Below are 19,438 nucleotides of genomic sequence, written 5' to 3'. Positions count from 1 at the left end.
GGAAACATGGTACGTATCGGAAAATATTATCGGAAATGGAAATATTGCCAGAATCGGAAATATTGCCGGAAACGGAAATATTGTCAGAATCGGAAATATTATCGGAATCGGAAAATAATTCCGGAAACGGAAATATTAAATATTTGTTCGAAACGGAAATTAATTCCGGAATCGGAAATGTTAAATATTGTTCGTATCGGAAATGAATTCCGGAATCGGAAATTTAATCGGAAGCGTATCGTACGAATAAGCATCGGACGAGGCCTGCCGGACGAGGGCCCAGCTCGAAGCCAGGCCATCGCCCAGCTCGAAGCCAGGCCATCGCCCAGCAAGCCAAACGCGCGCCACAAGCCCAGCCAAGGCAGTGCCCAGGACTACCGCAAGGCAGGCCCAGCGCGCGCCAAGGCCGCGGCTGCGTGGGCCTCGCTGCGTGGGCTGCTGCTCGCACGCACGCGCATGGGCGGCCCATCGTGGCTGCCGTGTGTGTGTGTGTGAGTTTGTGTTCATGCACGATTCCTAAAACGTGCAGAGTTCGGTTAATGATTAAATTCCTAATTCTATTTGATAAATTAATTAATTAGAGTTCTTGTAGGATTCTAAGTTTAATTAATTCGTATCCTAATAGGATTCCAATTCTCTTTCCATACCCCTATAAATATGTGGCCTGGGTTCACAATTTATAACGAGTTTTCAAGTATTCAAAGTGAGTTTTTGAGAGAAAAATTCAGTCACACATCTTGCTCAAAAGTGCCGAAAATTCTAGTACCTTAAGGGCGATTCTAGTTGGTCAATCTTAAGGCGGATCCGGACGTGCTGTGGACTATCTACGGAGGGACGACACTTGGAGTCCTAAAGACTTGTTCTTGTTCGGTTCGGGCGCAGCTAGGGAGGGCACGCAACAAAGAGTATGCATCTAAATTATGCTATATGATTATGTGTAAATAATATGTATTCCTGGGTTAATGGTTGTTTCCGCATGATTTATGTAATATCATATGTATCATAACCTAACAACCTGCTATTTATAGAAACCTGCTAAAAATAGTAACTACCGTAATGGGTAGTTGTTAAAAGTGGCAAGTCATAAAAGATAGAAACCTGTCAGAATTAGGTGTTGCACTCCAACATAAATCCTAAATGAGATAGAAATTGCGAGAGAATCCTATTCCTAATACGATTCGAAAATAAGAGATACGTATTAATTAAAATCCCAACGAGCCTAGAGTTCGTAACGGGCCCAGATGCATTCCATCATAAAATTAATACGCACTAAAAGACTCGATTAAAGTCTCATACACTCCGGATTCTAAGAGTCCGAATCTGACAAAGAAACGGCCTAGACCCTATTTTCAACGCCTGGATCTGGGCGCCGAAATCTTCGGCGCCCAGCCCTGGGCGCTGAAAATACCTGGGACATATTCTTTCCTAATTCCTCGTGGATTAGAGTTCTACAATTCTATCTTTCCACGAACTCTTTTCTATAAATAGGGCCCTAAGTCCGACGTGACACACAACACACAATTATTATTCTGAGTATTGACTCTAAACCCCTAAGCCTAAGCCTCACGCTGGAAAACTGATCACGCGTTCTGTCGCAATCGATCCATAAATCAAACAGAACGTATCCCGTCCCATAATTTGAGATTCGTTAAATAAAAGGAGAAATAGCAAAGTCAAAGTGGTTAGTTTTCTGAGAACCGTGACACACCTCTCAAGGGTGCGTCGTAATGTGTCCCTTTTCCATGGTTTAATTGCTTTCCTCGCCCTTTTATGAACTGTTAAACTAACTAAATATGATTGTTCGATCACTCTTAATAAATATGATATATTTGGGAAATTGGATTATCATGCTAGATCCCTTAAAACAATCTAAATCAGATAATCGCGCTCGATCTAGTACTATATGTTGCATATTGTTAAAATCGACTCAGATTAGTTTAATAGTTAACGCATGTCCCTTCAATTATTTATGCTGAGCTAGTAAGGATATCCTGCCTCTGGAGTTATCGAAGAGCGAGTACTCCTCTCGGTAGTTACAGTCCGAACCCTCAATCTCTACCCTGCGAGTGTACGTTGAGCGATCCCCACCACCAGGGATCACAAGGGAACCTACGGCCGTCGTGGTCAAACATAATTGCACTCCCTTTATGTCACGATAACCGGGTTTTGTCAGTTTTTCTCATTGTCGTTAAAAACTGAATGGCGACTCCTATATTACTAGTCAATTGGGTGTAAACTCACAGGAAATCCAATTACACTTGATTTGACAAAAAGAAGCGTCACACCCCCGAGGGACGAGGTCACGCATTAGCCTCGTGCTTTTTCGACCCCCTCACAGTGGCGACTCCACTGGGAAAAGTGAAGGAAATGCTCGTGCTCGTAGGTAATCAAAATAGCCGAAGGGTGAAACGATCCTACCCCGCGTTTATTTCCCCATCAAGTTGGGATGACCTGAAAATCAGCATATTAATGTGAACGGACAGAACCGCATAACGAATCTCGGCTCCCTCGGGAGTTGGGACTAAGGATACCTTTTTTCGCCAATAGGGGGGTGCACACGCCGCGCATGTTGCCCACTCGGTACTTGTGCAGGTAGTACACCTATCCCGAACCCAATCGCTCGCTCATTAGGTCCCTCTCGCCTGCATGCCCCCTTGGCTTGCACTTGCGGGTTGGCCTTCTGGGACGAAATTCGTCTGTTGAAGGCACTACCTCGACCGGGGCATGTGTCGGATCTGCGATAGAAGCGGTACCAAGCCAGGCGCAAATACTACCCATAGAAGCCTATCATAAACTACGTGACATATTTAATTTTCAAATCCATGTTTGTAATGTAGTTATGTGTAGCGAACTATGTGACTATGTTATGATTGTGCGTACGAATAATGCTAGACAAATAATGCTAGAAAACCAACGACCTTAAAAATTGCCCAAACATTCATGAACCAATTGGCCAAAGAGTTATACCGAAATACGTGTTCCGCAAACCCGAACGATCGCCACAAAAATAAGCAACGCTCGGGATGACCTGTAACGAATCCCACAAACGCTGCACAACGCGTAAAGGACGTTATTAGGCAAGCACGCAAAATCGAAGTCGCATAAACAAAGTAGACGCAAACAGAAAACGAGAACCAGCCATGGACGCATTTTCAACGCCCCTGGCTGGGCGCCAGAATTTCTCACGCCCAACGCTGGGCGCTGAAGTTGCTGCTTGGCCTTCTGGTCAGGCGCAGCAGCCTCGGTGCCCGCGAAAAAGAAAATAAGTAGCAAAAAAAACTATTCGTAAAGATTGCTGCAAGGGTGTATGAAAGGCACACGATTCTAAAAGCGACTAAAAAAATGTATATATATAAAATAAATAACTCTTTGTGTCGTTGTTAGGCCTCCCATGACGACAATGTTCGGCACCAAAACGGAGCATGCTAATGAAATAACCTTGAATGTCACATGGACAAAGTATTCAAAAAATGATGTTCGAATAAAGTCTTCAAGAAAAAATAATGTTCAAATAAAAAAGTAAATAAATCCGAGTCTAGACTAGGCTATGCCAAAGTACAATCCAAATCCTAAGTCTTAGTTGTCTTATCCATAGAATCGGTCCTAATGCTTGGTGTCGTTCTGCAAGTTAAAAGGTTAAACCATATTGAGTCTCCCTTCCTAACATTTAAATCAATAAGCACCCATATGTAATTTTCATCCCTTGCTAAGAGTCTACGGCCTCAATACTCTCTCTCACCAATAAAAAGAATATATTATAGTATTTGCAAAATGGAAACGGTCACATTCTGAAAATCATTCCCCCATAGTCGTACAACCCCCAAAGTGAACCTAAGGTGTCATTACCATTGGCAAAGAAAAAAATTAATGGCCTCAAGGCTTATAATCACATTGGGTCACGACTATCATAGTCCTCTTGAGTCACTCGCTCCTTGAAATACTACTAAGTACGGACTAAAAGATTTTCCATGAATGCAACATGACCAACCATGAAAATACCCAAATCGGCATACCATAAGGCTACCATTGGGGTAAAGCAATACACACTAAGAGAGAAGCCGCACTAATGATTCTAGTCTTGCAAAAATAAAAATTCGATCTCCCCAACTAACTACCTTGCCAACATTAAGCAAAATGGCGCATGACAAATGAACACTCAGGGGTTAAAATCTAAAGTGTCAACCAACGAAAGTTATGGTCCAATTAGCATAAGTCTGAGAGTCGCTTGGTCAAGTATTATAGGCTTACGCCATGTCATTATTTTGAGTCTAGGCCACCTCCTTGTATTCATACACGGGTTATAATCAGAAAGATTAATGAAAGTTCGAGTCTAAATCACAACTTCCAGTTAAATCCCGGAAACCGGAATCTGAAAAGAAGCAAAAAATTATCTTCGATGTAATTATTTCGTTAAATTTCAATAAGGTAAAAATAACATTTTGAATCCACGCTATTTGCACATTTTAAGAAACGACTAAATACGCTTGCAAAGTAAGAAAATTTAAAGGTCCACCCTAGGCCAACAAAAATTAAAGGTCCACCATAGGCCTACTAAAATTAAAGGTCCACTATAGGCCTACCAAACGAGGCTCATTCAGTCTCGCCTCGTGACTCAAAGACCACAACCATCTACCTTTTAGCCTAAATAAAAAGGGGGGGAAATCCCGAGCGAAAAAGAAAAAAGAAAAAGAGAAAAGGGAGAGAGAAAAGAGCGAGCCATGGAATACTTATCCCGTACCTCCCAAAGTGCAACATTTACTCAAGTAAACGAAGGAAAAGAATCGAGTCAACCAATCCAAATCATAAGATTCTACGATATCTACCCTTTCCAATCCTTATGCTCTTAGACGCCTTCGCTCTGGGGTCCCTGTTCAGCTCATTTAACCCATCCATGTTCTCATTGCCATAACCCAAGAAACCATTACCTCAACTCTTGTTTTTTGAACTTGTTATCAACCGCAAACCACGCACGGCCATTGACACGTGCGTCATACCCGTTATTTCTAAAGCCCAAACTTGTTCTTACACCACCATTAGCATAATGACCATATAACTTGTGTGGATACATCGTGTTGATATACCCTTGAGCCGTCCCCATGTTACTCATTGGCCTTGGTTGATGTAAACTCATGACACTAGCTTGAGGCTGCAAATTGTGAGTCCTAGAAGATGTAATCCTTATGCTTGACCAATACCTATACAACTTATCCTATCTCATTCAACCCATCTTTCAAGCCGTCTTGAGTCACAAATAAAAAAGAGACAAATGAAAAGTACATTCTACGCTCAACGTAAAAATAAAAATAAAAATTAAAAAAATGTAAAAAAGAAACTTTGCAAAGCGCCTCTAAAGTTAGTCTAAAAAAAAAGCATTTAGCGCACCAAAAAAGATCCGCCCATAAGTCATTTTTAGGGCCCACAGGTGGGTGCCGAAATCTTTAGCGCCCCAGCCTGGGCGCTGAATCTCTCTGCTTGCTAAAATTTGTCCAGAAGTGCTCGTCATTTTATCCGCACATACACGGAACAATAACGAACACTTGGGGGGGTACAACACGTATTCAGACATACGTACCAAAAAAATACATGTACTCAGAAAAAAAATATATAAAACAAATTTTTGGCTTACGGCAAGGCAGCAGATTAAAATAATAATAAACTTCACTTATTCTACCGTTTCAAATAATATGTTTCCACCTCAGAACGTACTTGTTTAAAATCGGTATTCTAAGAAACCATTTTCTAGGCTAAGAACTACGCAAGACCTGATTCCAAATTAAATCTATTTAAGGCGGATACGTAGGCAATCCATGATTCGGTCCAACCAATTTGCAAAAATATTAAAGCCTATAGAAAAACAAGAATAAAAAATAGAAGTCCCTTATTGAAATTTAATTACTTACAATCCAAGTCGAAAGAAAAATTTAAATCAAAGGAAGAATCCAAGTCACCAAGATGCCAAAACGAGCATGCATCGAAAAATAATAAGGGCACGTACCCTTGCCAGAAGGAGCACTCACACTCCTAGGCACTTAGCCAAGACTCAAAAGATCGCTTTGCCTCAATTGAATGGGGGCTAGCGCAAGCGTCCATGACCTCTAAAGTACTCAACTTGACCCTCCCTAAAGCGACCTAACTCACTTAAAAATCTCCTTTCACCACTAGACATAGTCGTTCGCTTAAAGACCTTCTTTCACCACTAGACACAGTCATAATCGCCAACAAGTAGTAAAGGCAGTAAGCTTGCAAAAAAGAGCATTGTTCTACGGCGTCGCCCCATCGTTCCTTCGAACTCAGGGCACCCGTTCATGGTAATTCAAATGCTTGCGAATCCCCTTTGAAAAAAATCAGACATTGTCAATAGGACTTGGCACTTAACCAAGGCCCACCCTACTCAGACATATGACACGGGCATCTAAAATCGAAATCTAAAAGTATCATTAAAGGGAAGACATAATAGCAACTGGGGGCTAAAAAATTGAAATGAAAGAGCTAGGGAAAGAACTAAGTATACCTTGACCTTTTGTGCAGACATACACCAAGTAAATCTAAGTCAATTTGAAAACGGTTTATATTCCCGCAATTCTGGAAAAGATGGCCTTAAAAGCCTAAAGCATATGCCAAACGGGCACAAGTATATCTTGACGCCTGCACCCTGGCTTCCAGCAAATCCTTAGACAGCATTCCAAAAATCGTAACAGTATTTTGATTCACTCATGTAATCCTGTACGAACCCTTCAATAAGTCAACTTACTTAGGACACCTCGAATTGTACACAGTAGGACTCAGACTTCAAATAATTTTCAAAGACTTCTTCGAACATAATAAAGTGTCGTTGGTTTAGGCTAAGTATGCGTTTATCTCGATGTTGCAAGTGAGTCAAAAATATTTCTAAATATGATTATGGGTAAAGAAAGGCACCTAGCTTTTGGTCAAGGCACACTTCAACATGTGACTACCTTGACCATGGCAATGTCGCACAAATACGACATTTACAAGAGAAGTAGCAGATCACTACGCGAATGTACCTCGCACAAAACGAGTCTGGTTCAAACTATTCATGATCCATGTCACCATGAATGCATAAAGACGTATGCAAAGGATTATAGCACCAGGCCAACCCCGTAGCTACAATTGGGGGCTTGAGAAAAACACTCTAAAAATGCTCGAGATGATGATTTTATCGCAAATTCTCGACGCTAATGCTATACACACGTCATAGGGGCACAATCCTAAGCTTTAATCGTGTAAAACGAACCTTAGAATGGCTACAACCCCTCCCGAATTCTAAAGCACTACTTAGAATATATAAAGTCACCCCACTATCAAGGGTAACTGAAAATCGCGAGTCACCAAAACTCCGACCAAACCACTGCACATAACGCTCGCCCTATAAAGCGTCCGTTACACAGTCTACATCGTTCCAAAGCAAAAGCGAAAGAAAAAAAAATCAAGGATAAGAACTGTCAAAATATACCCAGAAATCATTTTCAACGCCCAAAGCTGGGCGCCGATATCTTTAACGCCCCAGCCTGGGCGCTGAATCTTTCTGCTTGTCAAATTTTGCCCAGATATAAAAACAAGAAAAAAACATCTATGAATCCTCGCATCGAACGAAGTAATAAGCCGTGCAAACCCACGCAGAAGGTGCCACACTTATTCGAGCAGCTGAACGAGGCTTGATGAAGTACTCCAATGAAAAAATAATAATGATATCCCAACACCTGGAGGAATGTTCTAAGACACGTTGTTAGGCCACAGAAGCCTACGTCGCACCATAAGTTCAACTATCCCACGGTACAAGTCTAAAAAAGAGTAAGGCATATTGCACTAATGTAGGCACGACCAAGAGCACGTGTAAAAGAGACAAAGACTACTTATCGCCCAAATTCAAAATGCAAGCCACATGACTTCTACATTAAGGATTAAAGGTAGCAAAATATTACCTACCCTGAAAGGGATAGCTCGCACCTACACGAGCGTGTGAGGGGGGTCGAAAAAGCACGAGGCTAATGCATGAACTCGTCCCTCGTGGGTGTAACGATTCTTTTTATTCAATCAAGTGTAATTGGATTTCCTGTGAGTTTACACCCAATTGACTAGTAATATAGGAGTCGCCATTCAGTTTTTAACGACAATGAGAAAAACTGACAAAACCCGGTTATCGTGACATAAAGGCAGTGCAATTATGTTGGACCACGACGGCCGTAGGTTCCCTTGTGATCCCTGGTGGTGGGGATCGCTCAACGTACACCCGCAGGGTAGAGATTGAGGGTTCGGGGGACTGTAACTACCGAGAGGAGTACTCGCTCTTCGATAACTCCAGAGGCAGGATATCCTTACTAGCTCAGCATAAATAATTGAAGGGACATGCGTTAACTATTAAACTAATCTGAGTTGATTTTAGCAATATGCAACATATAATACTAGATCGATCGCGATTATCTGATTTAGATTGCATTAAGGGACCTAGCATGATAATCCGATTTCCCAAAAATATTATATTTATTAAGCGTGATAGAACAATCAGATTTAGTTAGTTTAACAGTTCATAAAAAGGGCGAGGAAAGCAATTAAACCATGGAAAAGGGACACATTACGACGCACCCTTGAGAGGTGCGTCACGGTTCTCAGAAAACTAACAACTTTGACTTTGCTGTTTCTCCTTTTTATTTAACGAATCTCAAATTATGGGACATGATACGTTATGTTCGATTTATGGATCGATTGCTACAGAACGCGTGAACAATTTTGCTGCGTAAGGCTTAGGCTAGGGGTTGGAGTCAATACTCAGAATATCAATTGTGTGTTGTGTCCTTTTCACGTCGAACTTAAGGCCCTATTTATAGAAAAGAGTTCATGGAAAGATAGAATTGCAGAACTCTAATCCACGAGGAATTAGGAAAAAACACGTACCAGGTATTTTCAGCGCCCAGGCATGGGCGCCGAAGATTTCGGCGCCTAGAGCCAGGCGTTGAAAATAGGATCCGGGCCGTTTTTCTTAGTCAGATTCGGATTCTTAGAATCCGGAGTATTTGAGATTTAATTGAGTCTTTTAGTGCGTATTAACCTTGTGACGGGATGCGTCTGGGCCCGTTACGAACTCTAGGCTCGTTAGGATTTTAATTAATACGTGACTCCTATTTTCGAATCATATTAGGAATATGATTCTCTCGCAATTTCTATCTCATTTAGGATTTATTTTGGATTGCAACACCTAATTCTGACAGGTTTCTATCTTTTATGACTTGCCACTTTTAACAATTACCGATTACGGCAGTTACTATTTTTAGCGGGTTTCCATAAATAGCAGTTTTCTATAAATAGCAGGTTTTGGGTGAAATGAACAGGGGTAATGAGATTCATTATTTTATAGGAGATGCGTTGTCAAGTGGAGATTTTACGTTTTCATCATCGAACCTTCTCTTTAGGGAATGGGGACAAAAGTAGGTGTCTACAGTTAGCCCCCACTTTGACTAAGTCTTGGAATATGACGATGGTCAAAGTACTAGACGGAGTGCGCCACACAAGCCATGGTGACCTGTTTTTGCGAGGGTCTCACGAGCCCCCGAGTGATAACATTTAACTTAAGGGTCATCACTTAAAATGTCGACATATCCCTCACGTGTCATTGGGATTTACCAACGGATAGTATAGAACACTCCCTCACTTTGTCATTGGAAGTATTCAAAGAGGTGTAGGAACTCCCTCACTTTGTCATTGGAAGTATCTAAAGAGGCGTAGGAACTCCCTCACTTTGTCATTGGGATTAGCTACAGATGTTTTTCGAAATCAAAGCTATAAAGTGTAATTGGGCCTGGCCAAGCCCAACCACGAGGTAAAAATGTTTTTAAAGATTCTCATTTTCAAGGCTAGTTAAACGAGAAAACCCCCTTGTTTTTATGGGACGTAAAACGAAGGAAATCCAGCACATCGTTCTTTTTTGGAAAAACGGAAAACCAATCACATTGTTCTTTTTTGGAAAAACGGAAAACCAATCCTTTAATTTTTGGAAAAAGGGAAAACCGAAAAAAGTTATCGCTGCAGCGACTAAGGACCTGCGCGGTTAGTGACGCAGACCCCGCCGGCTAAAGATGGCGAGCCTGTCCGCTAAGGGTGGACACCCCGTCCGATAGAAGTGGACGAATCTATTTTCGAAATTTTGAAAATAAGGACCTACGCGGCTTGTGACGTAGACCCCGCCGGCGAAAGATGGCGAGCCTGTCTGCTAAGGGTGGACACCCCGTCCGATAGAAGTGGACGAATCTATTTTGAAATTGTTTGTGCTTTTTGAAAATAAGGACCTACGTGGTTTGCGCCGTAGACCCCGCCGGCTGAAGATGGCGAGCCTGTTTCATTTTGTTTTTGAAGATTCTATTTTTCGAAAACTGAGGACCTGCGCGGCTGGTGACGCAGACCCCGCCCGCTGAGGGTGGGCGAGCCCTGTCCGCTGCGGGTGGACGTCCCTGAATTCGTTTTTTCGATTTGGGAACTCGCGTGGTTCGTGACGCGACCTTGCTAACTGAAGATGAGAAAGTTCCTATTTCTTTTGTTCTTTGTGATTTCTTTTGAGAATTTCTTTTTAATCATTCTTGTAGGAGCGAATTCTTTCGAGGGATGCTCGGATTTAGTTGTAACCTGAATGTGGGTTCGCAACGTGCTTAGACGGACCATTGTCTTGTGGTCATCTTCCTTCATGGTTTTGAGCTAGTCCTTACGGCTCAATTTTGCCATTACCTGGGTCCTTGATTGGGGACCATGTATAAGTACCAACGGCGACCTTTATCTTGAGGTCGTAAACCGGTTCTTTTTCTTTTGAGATTATCCAAACACGGAACTTTGTACAGCGCAGTCTGGGAATATTGTTTTAACTTTGCATACTTTTTTTAAAGATATATATATATTTTTTTTCTTTCGAGCCACCAAGCACTCGTGCTTGGCGGTCAGTTCTTGTCAAAGAGGTTCTTTGGGGATACGCATTTTGTAATGTCCTTGATTGTGTTTGGGATCGTGCTCATAAGTGCGAGCGATCTTCGTAGTGGTGTGCTACTCTTGACAAAGTCGTGAGGTGCGACTTTCAGTAAGAAAATCGACAATTTTCGAGTCGAATGGATGCGGCAGGGCCCAATAGAAGTTAGGGCCTTTTTTGAGCCTGGGATCATTTTCGGCGCCCATGCCTGGGCGTTAAAGATTTCGGCGCTGAAAATGATTTCTGGCGAGGTTTCTTGGTAACACAGTTGGCCTCTTGTTCGTTCTCTTTCTTTTTTTTCGTCTAGAGATTCTTTTTTGGAACGAACCGTTCATTTGAGATCACCATTGATTGGTGAATAATTATTTCTCGAGAAACCGTAGCCTAATAGTGGACCAACGGTGTTTATTATTTCCTTATTCGTTCGCCATTTCTTAGCTTAGAACGATTGTGGGATTAATCTTCAACGCTCAAAGTCAGGCGTGGGTTTTGGCGTCGGAGTTGATTATTGGGCAGATCTGCCTCTTTTCCGTTCGCTTATTTCACTTGGAGATTCTACGTATTCTCTTCTCTTTTGTTTTTCTTTATTTTTGGAACGTAGAATTTTATTAGAGATCACAATGAGCTGAGTAATCGTGATGATTTCTCGAGAAGCCGTAGCTGATTGGTGGACTACGGTGTTTATCGCTTTGGGGCGATTATTTAAAGGAACTGTTGCTCTTAAGGTGTACAGTTATTGCAATAGTCGGGTGAGTCTATATGGCCCGAGGAACATACCTTGAGGTGTAAGACTTTGATCGCTCTTATATTTTTTGAATGTGTTCGTGAATGATGATATGCATGTGCAAACGAGCGTTCATAGAATGGCCGTTGTGTGCGGTCCATTAATCAGTTCGCTTGAATAATATGTAAGTTTTTTTTTTTTTTTTGAGCAATGACTGATTTTGAATAGTTTGCTTAGAAGCTTGATAGGGGTCAGGCCCATTCATGAAGTGGGCTCAAGCATCGTGCCCTTTCGATCGTTCAAACATTTTCTTCGAGATTTTTTATTTTGCTATGGTCGTTTCGTAGCTTGGAGCCCCCAAGTATGCACATTGGAATGCTTCCTTTTGGCGTACGATTTTTGTAGGTTCTTTTAAGAAAGATGCCTTGGGGTTCCGCTCGTGTAGGTGCGAGCTATCCCTTCCGTGGTAGGTAATGTTTTGCTACTTTTAATCCTTAATGTAGAAGTAGTGTGGCTTGCATTTTGAATTTGGGCGATAAGTAGTTTTTTGCCTCTTTTACGCATGCTCTTGGTCGTGCCTACATTAGTGCAATATGCCTTACTCTCCTTTTTTAAACTTGTACCGTGGGATGGTTGAACTTATGATGCGACGTAGGCTTGTGTGGCCTAACAACGTGTCTTAGAACATTTCTCCTAGGCGTTGGGATATCATTATAATTTTTGCATTGGAGTACTTCATCATGCCTCGTTCAGGTGTTCGAACAAGTGTAGCACCTTCTGCGTGGGTTTGCACGGCTTATTACTTCGTTCGATGTGAGGATTCATAGGTGTTTCTTCCTCTTTTTTTTTTTTTTTTTTTTATCTGGGCAAAACTTGGCTAGCAGAAAGATTCAGCGCCCAGGCTGGGGCGTTAAAGATATCGGCGCCCAGCTCTGGACGTTGAAAATGATTTCTGAGTATATTTTGACAGTTCTTATCCTTAATTTTTTCTTTCGCTTTTGCTTTGGAACGAGGTAGACTGTGTAACGGGCGCTTGTAGGGCGAGCGTTATGTGCAGTAGTTTGATCGGAGTTTTGGTGACTCGTGATTTTCAGTTACCCTTGATAGTGGGGTGACTTTATATATTCTAAGTAGTGCTTTAGAAATTGGGAGAGGTTGTAGCCATTCTAAGGTTCGTTTTACACAATTAAACCTTAGGATTGTGCCCCTATGACGTATGTATAGCATTAGTATCGAGAATTTGCGATAAAATCGTCATTTTGAGCATTTTTAGAGTGTTTTTCTCAAGCCCCCAATTGTAGCTACGGGATTGTCTTGGTGCTATAATGCTTGGCATACGTTTTTATGCATTCATGGTGACATGGATCATGAATAGTTTGAACCAGACTCGTTTAGTGCGAGGTACGTTCGAGTAGTGATTTTGCTACTTCTCTTGTAAATGTCGTATTGTGCGACATTGCCATGGTCAAGGTAGTCACATGTTGTAGTGTGCCTTGGCCAAAAGCTAGGTGTCTTTCTTTACCGATAATCATATTTAGAAATCTTTTGACTCACTTGCAACATCGGGATAAACGCATACTTAGATTAAACCAACGACACTTTATTATGTTCCAAAAAGTCTTTGAAAATTATTTGAAAATTATTTAAAATCCGAATCCTACTGTGTACAATCCGAGGTGTCCTAAGTAAGTTGACTTATAGAAGGGTTCGTACAGGATTACACGAGTGAATCAAAATACTGTTACGATTTTGGAATGCTGTCTAAGGATTTGCTGGAGGCCAGGGTGCAGGCGTCAAGATACACTTGTGCCCGTTTGGCATATGCTTTAGGCTTTTAGAGCCATCTTTTCCAGAATTGCGGGAATATAAACCGTTTTCAAATTGACTTAGATTTAGTTGGTGTATGTCTGCACAAAAGGTCAAGGTATACTTAGTTCTTTCCCTAGCTCTTTCATTTCACTTTTTAGCCCCCAGTTGCTGTTATGTCTTCCCATTAATAATGCTTTCAGATTTCGATTTTAGATGCCCGTGTCACATGTCTGAGTAGGGTGAGCCTCGGTTAAGTGCCAAGTCCTATTGACAATGTCTTATTTTTTCCAGAGGGGATTAGCAAGCATTTGAATTACCATGAACGGGTGCCCTGAGTTTGAAGGAACGATGGGGTGATGCCGTAGAACAATCCTCTTTATCGCAAGCTTACTGCCTTTACTACTTGTCGGCAACTATGACTGTGTCTAGGGGTGAAAGAAGGTTTTTAAGCAAACGACTATGTCTAGTGGTGAAAGAAAGTCTTTAAGTGAGTTAGTTCGCTTTAGGGAGGGTCAAGTCGAGTACTTTAGAGGTCATGGACGCTTGCGCTAGCCCCCATTCAATTGAGGCAAAGCGATCTTTTTGAGTCTTGGCTAAGTGCCTAGGAGTGTGAGTGCTCTTCTGGCAAGGGTACGTGCCCTCATTAATTTTCGATGTGTGATCATTAATTTTGGGATCTTGATGAATTGGATTCTTCCTTTGACTTAAATTTTTCTTTCGACTTGGATTGCAAGTAATTAAATTTCAATAAGGGACTCTATTTTTTATTCTTGTTTTTCTATAGGCTTTAATATTTTTGCAAATTGGTTGGACCGAATCATGGATTGCCTACGTATCCGCCTTAAATAGATTTAATTTGGAATCAGGTCTTGCGTAGTTCTTAGCCTAGAAAATGGTTTCTTAGAATGCCGATTTTAAACAAGTACGTTCTGAGGTGGAAACATATTATTTGAAACGGTAGAATAAGTGAAGTTTATTATTATTTTAATCTGCTGCCTTGCCGTAAGACAAAAAAAAAATTATATTTTTTGATTGAGTACATGTATTTCTTTGGTGCTACGTATATCTGAATACGTGTTGTACCCCCCAAGTGTTCGTTATTTTTCCGTGTATGTGCGGATAAAATGACGAGCACTTCTGGACAAAATTTGGCAAGCAGAGAGATTCAGCGCCCAGGCTGGGGCGCTAAAGATTTCGGCGCCCAGCTGTGGGCGCTGAAACTGACTTCTGGGCGGATCTTTTTTGGTGCGCTAGATGCTTCTTTTTCTTTTTAGACTAACTTTAGAGGCGCTTTGCAAAGTTTCTTTTTTATTATTCATATTTTTTATATTATATTTTTTTTCACGTTGAGTGTAGAATGTATTTTTCATTTGTCTCTTTTTTATTCGTGACTCAAGACGGCTTGGGTCGAATGAGATAGGATGGTTTGTATGGGTATTAGTCAAGCATGAGGATCACATCTACTAGGACTCACAATTTGCAGCCTCAAGCTAGTGTCACGAGTTTACATCAATCAAGGCCAATGAGTAGCATGGGGACGGCTCAAGGGTATATCAACAGGATGTATCCACACAAGTTATATGGTCATTATGCTAATGGTGGTGCACGAGCAGGTTTGGGATTTGGAAATAATGGGTATGACGCACGTGTCAATGTCCGTGTGTGGTTTGCGCTTGACAACAAGTTCGAGAACAAGAGTGAAGGTAATGGTTTCTTGGGTTATGGCGACGAGAACATGGATGGGTTAAATGAGCTGAACAGGGGCCCCAGAGCGAAGGCGTCTAAGAACATAAGGACGGGAAAGGGTAGACATCGTAGAATATTATGATTTGGATTGGTTGAGTCATTTCTTTTCCTTCGTTTACTTGGGTAAATGTTGCACTTTGGGAGGTACGGGATAAGTATTCCATGGCTCGCTCTTTTCGCTCTCCCTTTTCTCTTTCTCTTTTTTTTTGCTAAGGATTCCCCCCTTTTTATTTGGGCTAAAACGTAGATGGTTGTGGTCTTTGAGTCACGAGCCGAGACTGAGTGAGCCTCGTTTGGTAGGCCTGTAGTGGACCTTTAACTTTAGTAGGCCTAGGGTGGACCTTTAGCTTTAATAGGCCTAGGGTGGACCTTTAAATTGTCTTACTTTGCAAGCGTTTTTAGTCGTTTCTTAGAATGTGCAAATAGCGTAGATTCAAAATGTTATTTTTACCTTATTGAAATTTAACGAAAGAATTACATCGAAGATCACTTTTTTGCTTCTTTTCAGATTCCAGTTTCTGGGATTTAATTGGAAGTTATGATTTAGACTCGAACTTTCATTAATCTATCTGATTTTAACCCGTGTATGAATACAAGGAGGTGGCCTAGACTCAAAATAATGACGTGGCGTAAGCCTATAATACTTGACCAAGCAACTCTCAGACTTAGGCTAATTGGACCATAACTTTCATTGGTTGACACTTTAGATTTTAACCCTTGGGTGTTCATTTGTCATGCGCCATTTTGCTTAATATTGGCAAGGTAGTTAATCGGGGAGATCGATTTTTTTTTTTTTTTTGCAAGACTAGAATCATTATTGCGGCTTCTCTCTTAGTGTGTATTGCTTTACCCCAATGGTAGCCTTATGGTATGCCGATTTGGGTATTTTCATGGTTCGTCATGTTGCATTCATGGAAAATCTTTTAGTCCGTACTTAGGAGTATTTCAAGGAGCGAGTGGCTCGAGAGGACTATGATGGTCGTGACCCAATGTGATCATAAGCCTTGAGGCCATTAATTTTTGCTAATGGTATTGACACCTTAGGTTCACTTTGGGGGTTGTGCGACTATGGAGGAATGATTTTCAGAATGTGACTGTTTCCACTTTGCAAATACTATAATATATTCTTCTTGTTGGTGAGAGAGAGTGTTGAGGCCGTGGATTCTTAGCAAGGGATGACAATTACATATGGGTGCTTATTGATTTAAATGTTAGGAAGGGAGACTCAATATGGTTTAACCTGTTAACTTGCAGAACGACACCAAGCATTAGGACCGATTCTATGGATAAGACAACTAAGACTTAGGATTTAGATTGTACTTTGGCATAGCCTAGTCTAGACTCGAATTTATTTTTTTTATTCGAACATTATTTTTCCTTGAAAACTTCATTTGAACATTAATTTTTTGAATATTTTTCCCATGTCACATTCAAGTTTATTTCGATTAGCGTGCTCGGTTTCGGAGTCGAACATTGTCGTCATAGGAGGCCTAACAACGACACAAAGAGTTATTTTATTTTTTACAAGTCGCTTTTAGAATCGAGTGCCTTTTCATACGCCCTCGAAGCAAAAAAATTTCGAAAAGTTTTTTTTTTTTGCTACGTATGTTTTTCTTATGCGCGGGCACCGAGGCTGTTGTGCCTGACCAAAAGGCTAGGCAGCAACTTCAGCGCCCAGCAGTGGGCGTGAGAAATTCTGGCGCCCGGCTAGGGGCGTTGAAAATGCGTCCCTGGCTGGTTCTCGTTTTCTGTTTGCGACTTCGATTTTGCGTGATTGCCTAATAACGTCCTCTACGCGTTGTGCAGCGTTTGTGGGATTCGTTACAGACCATCCCGAGCGTCGCTTATTTTTGTGGCGATCGTTCGGGTTTGCGGAACACGTGTTTCGGTATAACTCTTTGGCAAATTGGTTTATGAATGTTTGGGCAATTTTTAAGGTCGTTGGTTTTTCTAGGGCAGTTTGTCACACACAATCATATATTTCGCTACACATAACTAACATTCCATCATGAGGCAATAATAACATGTCATGTAGTTTATGATAGGCTTCTATGGGTAGTTATTTGCCCCTGGCTTGGTACCGCTTCTATCGTAGATCCAACACATGCCCCGGTCGAGGTAGTGTCTTCAACAGACGAATTTCGCTCAAGAGGCCAACCCGCAAGTGCAAGCCAAGGGGGCATGCAGGCGAGAGGGACCTAATGAGCGAGCGATTGGGTTCGGGATAGGTGTACTACCTGCACAAGTACCGAGTGGGCAACATGCGCGGCGTATGCACCCCCCTATTAGCGAAAAAAGGTATCCTTAGTCCCAACTCCCGAGGGAGCCGAGATTCGTTATGCTGTTCTGCCCGTTCACATTAATATGCTGATTTTCAGGTCGTCCCAACTTGATGGGGAAATAAACGCGGGGTAGGATCGTTTCACCCTTCGGCTATTTTGATTACCTACAAGCACGAGTTTTTCCTTCACTATCCCCAGCGGAGTCGCCACTGTGAGGGGGGTCGAAAAAGCACGAGGCTAATGCATGACCTCGTCCCTCGTGGGTGTGACGATTCTTTTTATTCAATCAAGTGTAATTGGATTTCCTGTGAGTTTACACCCAATTGACTAGTAATATAGGAGTTCCCATTCAGTTTTTAACGACAATGAGAAAAACTGACAAAACCCGGTTATCGTGACATAAAGGGAGTGCAATTATGTTTCACCACGACGGCCGTAGGTTCCCTTGTGATCCCTGGTGGTGGGGATCGCTCAACGTACACTCGCAGGGTAGAGATTGAGGGTTCGGACTGTAACTACCGAGAGGAGTACTCGCTCTTCGATAACTCCAGAGGCAGGATATCCTTACTAGCTCAGCATAAATAATTGAAGGGACATGCGTTAACTATTAAACTAATCTGAGTCGATTTTAACAATATGCAACATATAGTACTAGATCGAGCGCGATTATCTGATTTAGATTGTTTTAAGGGATCTAGCATGATAATCCAATTTCCAAAAAATATTATATTTATTAAGCGTGATAGAACAATCAGATTTAGTTAGTTTAACAGTTCATAAAAAGGGCGAGAAAAGCAATTAAACCATGGAAAAGGGACACATTATGACGCACCCTTGAGAGGTGCGTCACGGTTCTCAGAAAACTAACCACTTTGACTTTGCTATTTCTCCTTTTTATTTAACGAATCTCAAATTATGGGACAGGATACGTTCTGTTCAATTTATGGATCGATTGCGACAGAACGGGTGAACAATTTCGCAGCGTAAGGCTTAGGCTAGGGGTTGGAGTCAATACTTCGAATATCAATTGTGTGTTGTGTCCTTTTCACGTCGAACTTAAGGCCCTATTTATAGAAAAGAGTTCGTGGAAGATAGAATTGCAGAACTCTAATCCACGAGGAATTAGGAAAAAACACGTACCAGTTATTTTCAGCGCCCAGGCCTGGGCGCCGAAGATTTCGGCGCCTAGAGCCAGGCGTTGAAAATAGGATCTGGGCCGTTTTTCTTAGTCAGATTCGGATTCCTAGAATCCGGAGTATTTGAGATTTAATTGAGTCTTTTAGTGCGTATTAACCTTGTGACGGGATGCGTCTGGGCCCGTTACGAACTCTAGGCTCGTTAGGATTTTAATTAATACGTGACTCCTATTTTCGAATCATGTAGGAATAGGATTATCTCGCAATTTCTATCTCATTTAGGATTTATGTTGGAGTGCAACACCTAATTCTGAGAGGTTTCTATCTTTTATGACTTACCACTTTTAACAATTACCGATTACGTCAGTTACTATTTTTAGCGGGTTTCCATAAATAGCAGGTTTCTATAAATAGCAGGTTTTTGGTGAAATGAAAAGGGGTAATGAGATTCGTTATTTTATAGGAGATGCGTTGTCAAGTGGAAATTTTACGTTTTCATCATCGAACCTTCCCTTTCGGGAATGGGGACAAAAGTAGGTGTCTACAGAGCGGAACCCCAGGGCATCTTTCTCGAAAGAACCTACAAAAATCGTACGCCAAAAGGAAGCATCCCAACATGCATACTTGGGGGCTCCAAGCTACGAAACAACCATAGAAAAATAAAAAAATCTCGAAGCAAATGTTTGAACAATCAAGCTTGAACCCTATCAAGCTTCTAAGCAAACTATTCAAAATCAGTCATTGCTCAAAAAAAATGATTCAAACAAACTGATTA

This window comes from Spinacia oleracea, chromosome 6, assembly GCF_020520425.1.
Source record: "Spinacia oleracea cultivar Varoflay chromosome 6, BTI_SOV_V1, whole genome shotgun sequence".
Classification (NCBI taxonomy): domain Eukaryota; kingdom Viridiplantae; phylum Streptophyta; class Magnoliopsida; order Caryophyllales; family Amaranthaceae; genus Spinacia; species Spinacia oleracea.
This window is presented reverse-complemented; position numbering follows the sequence as displayed.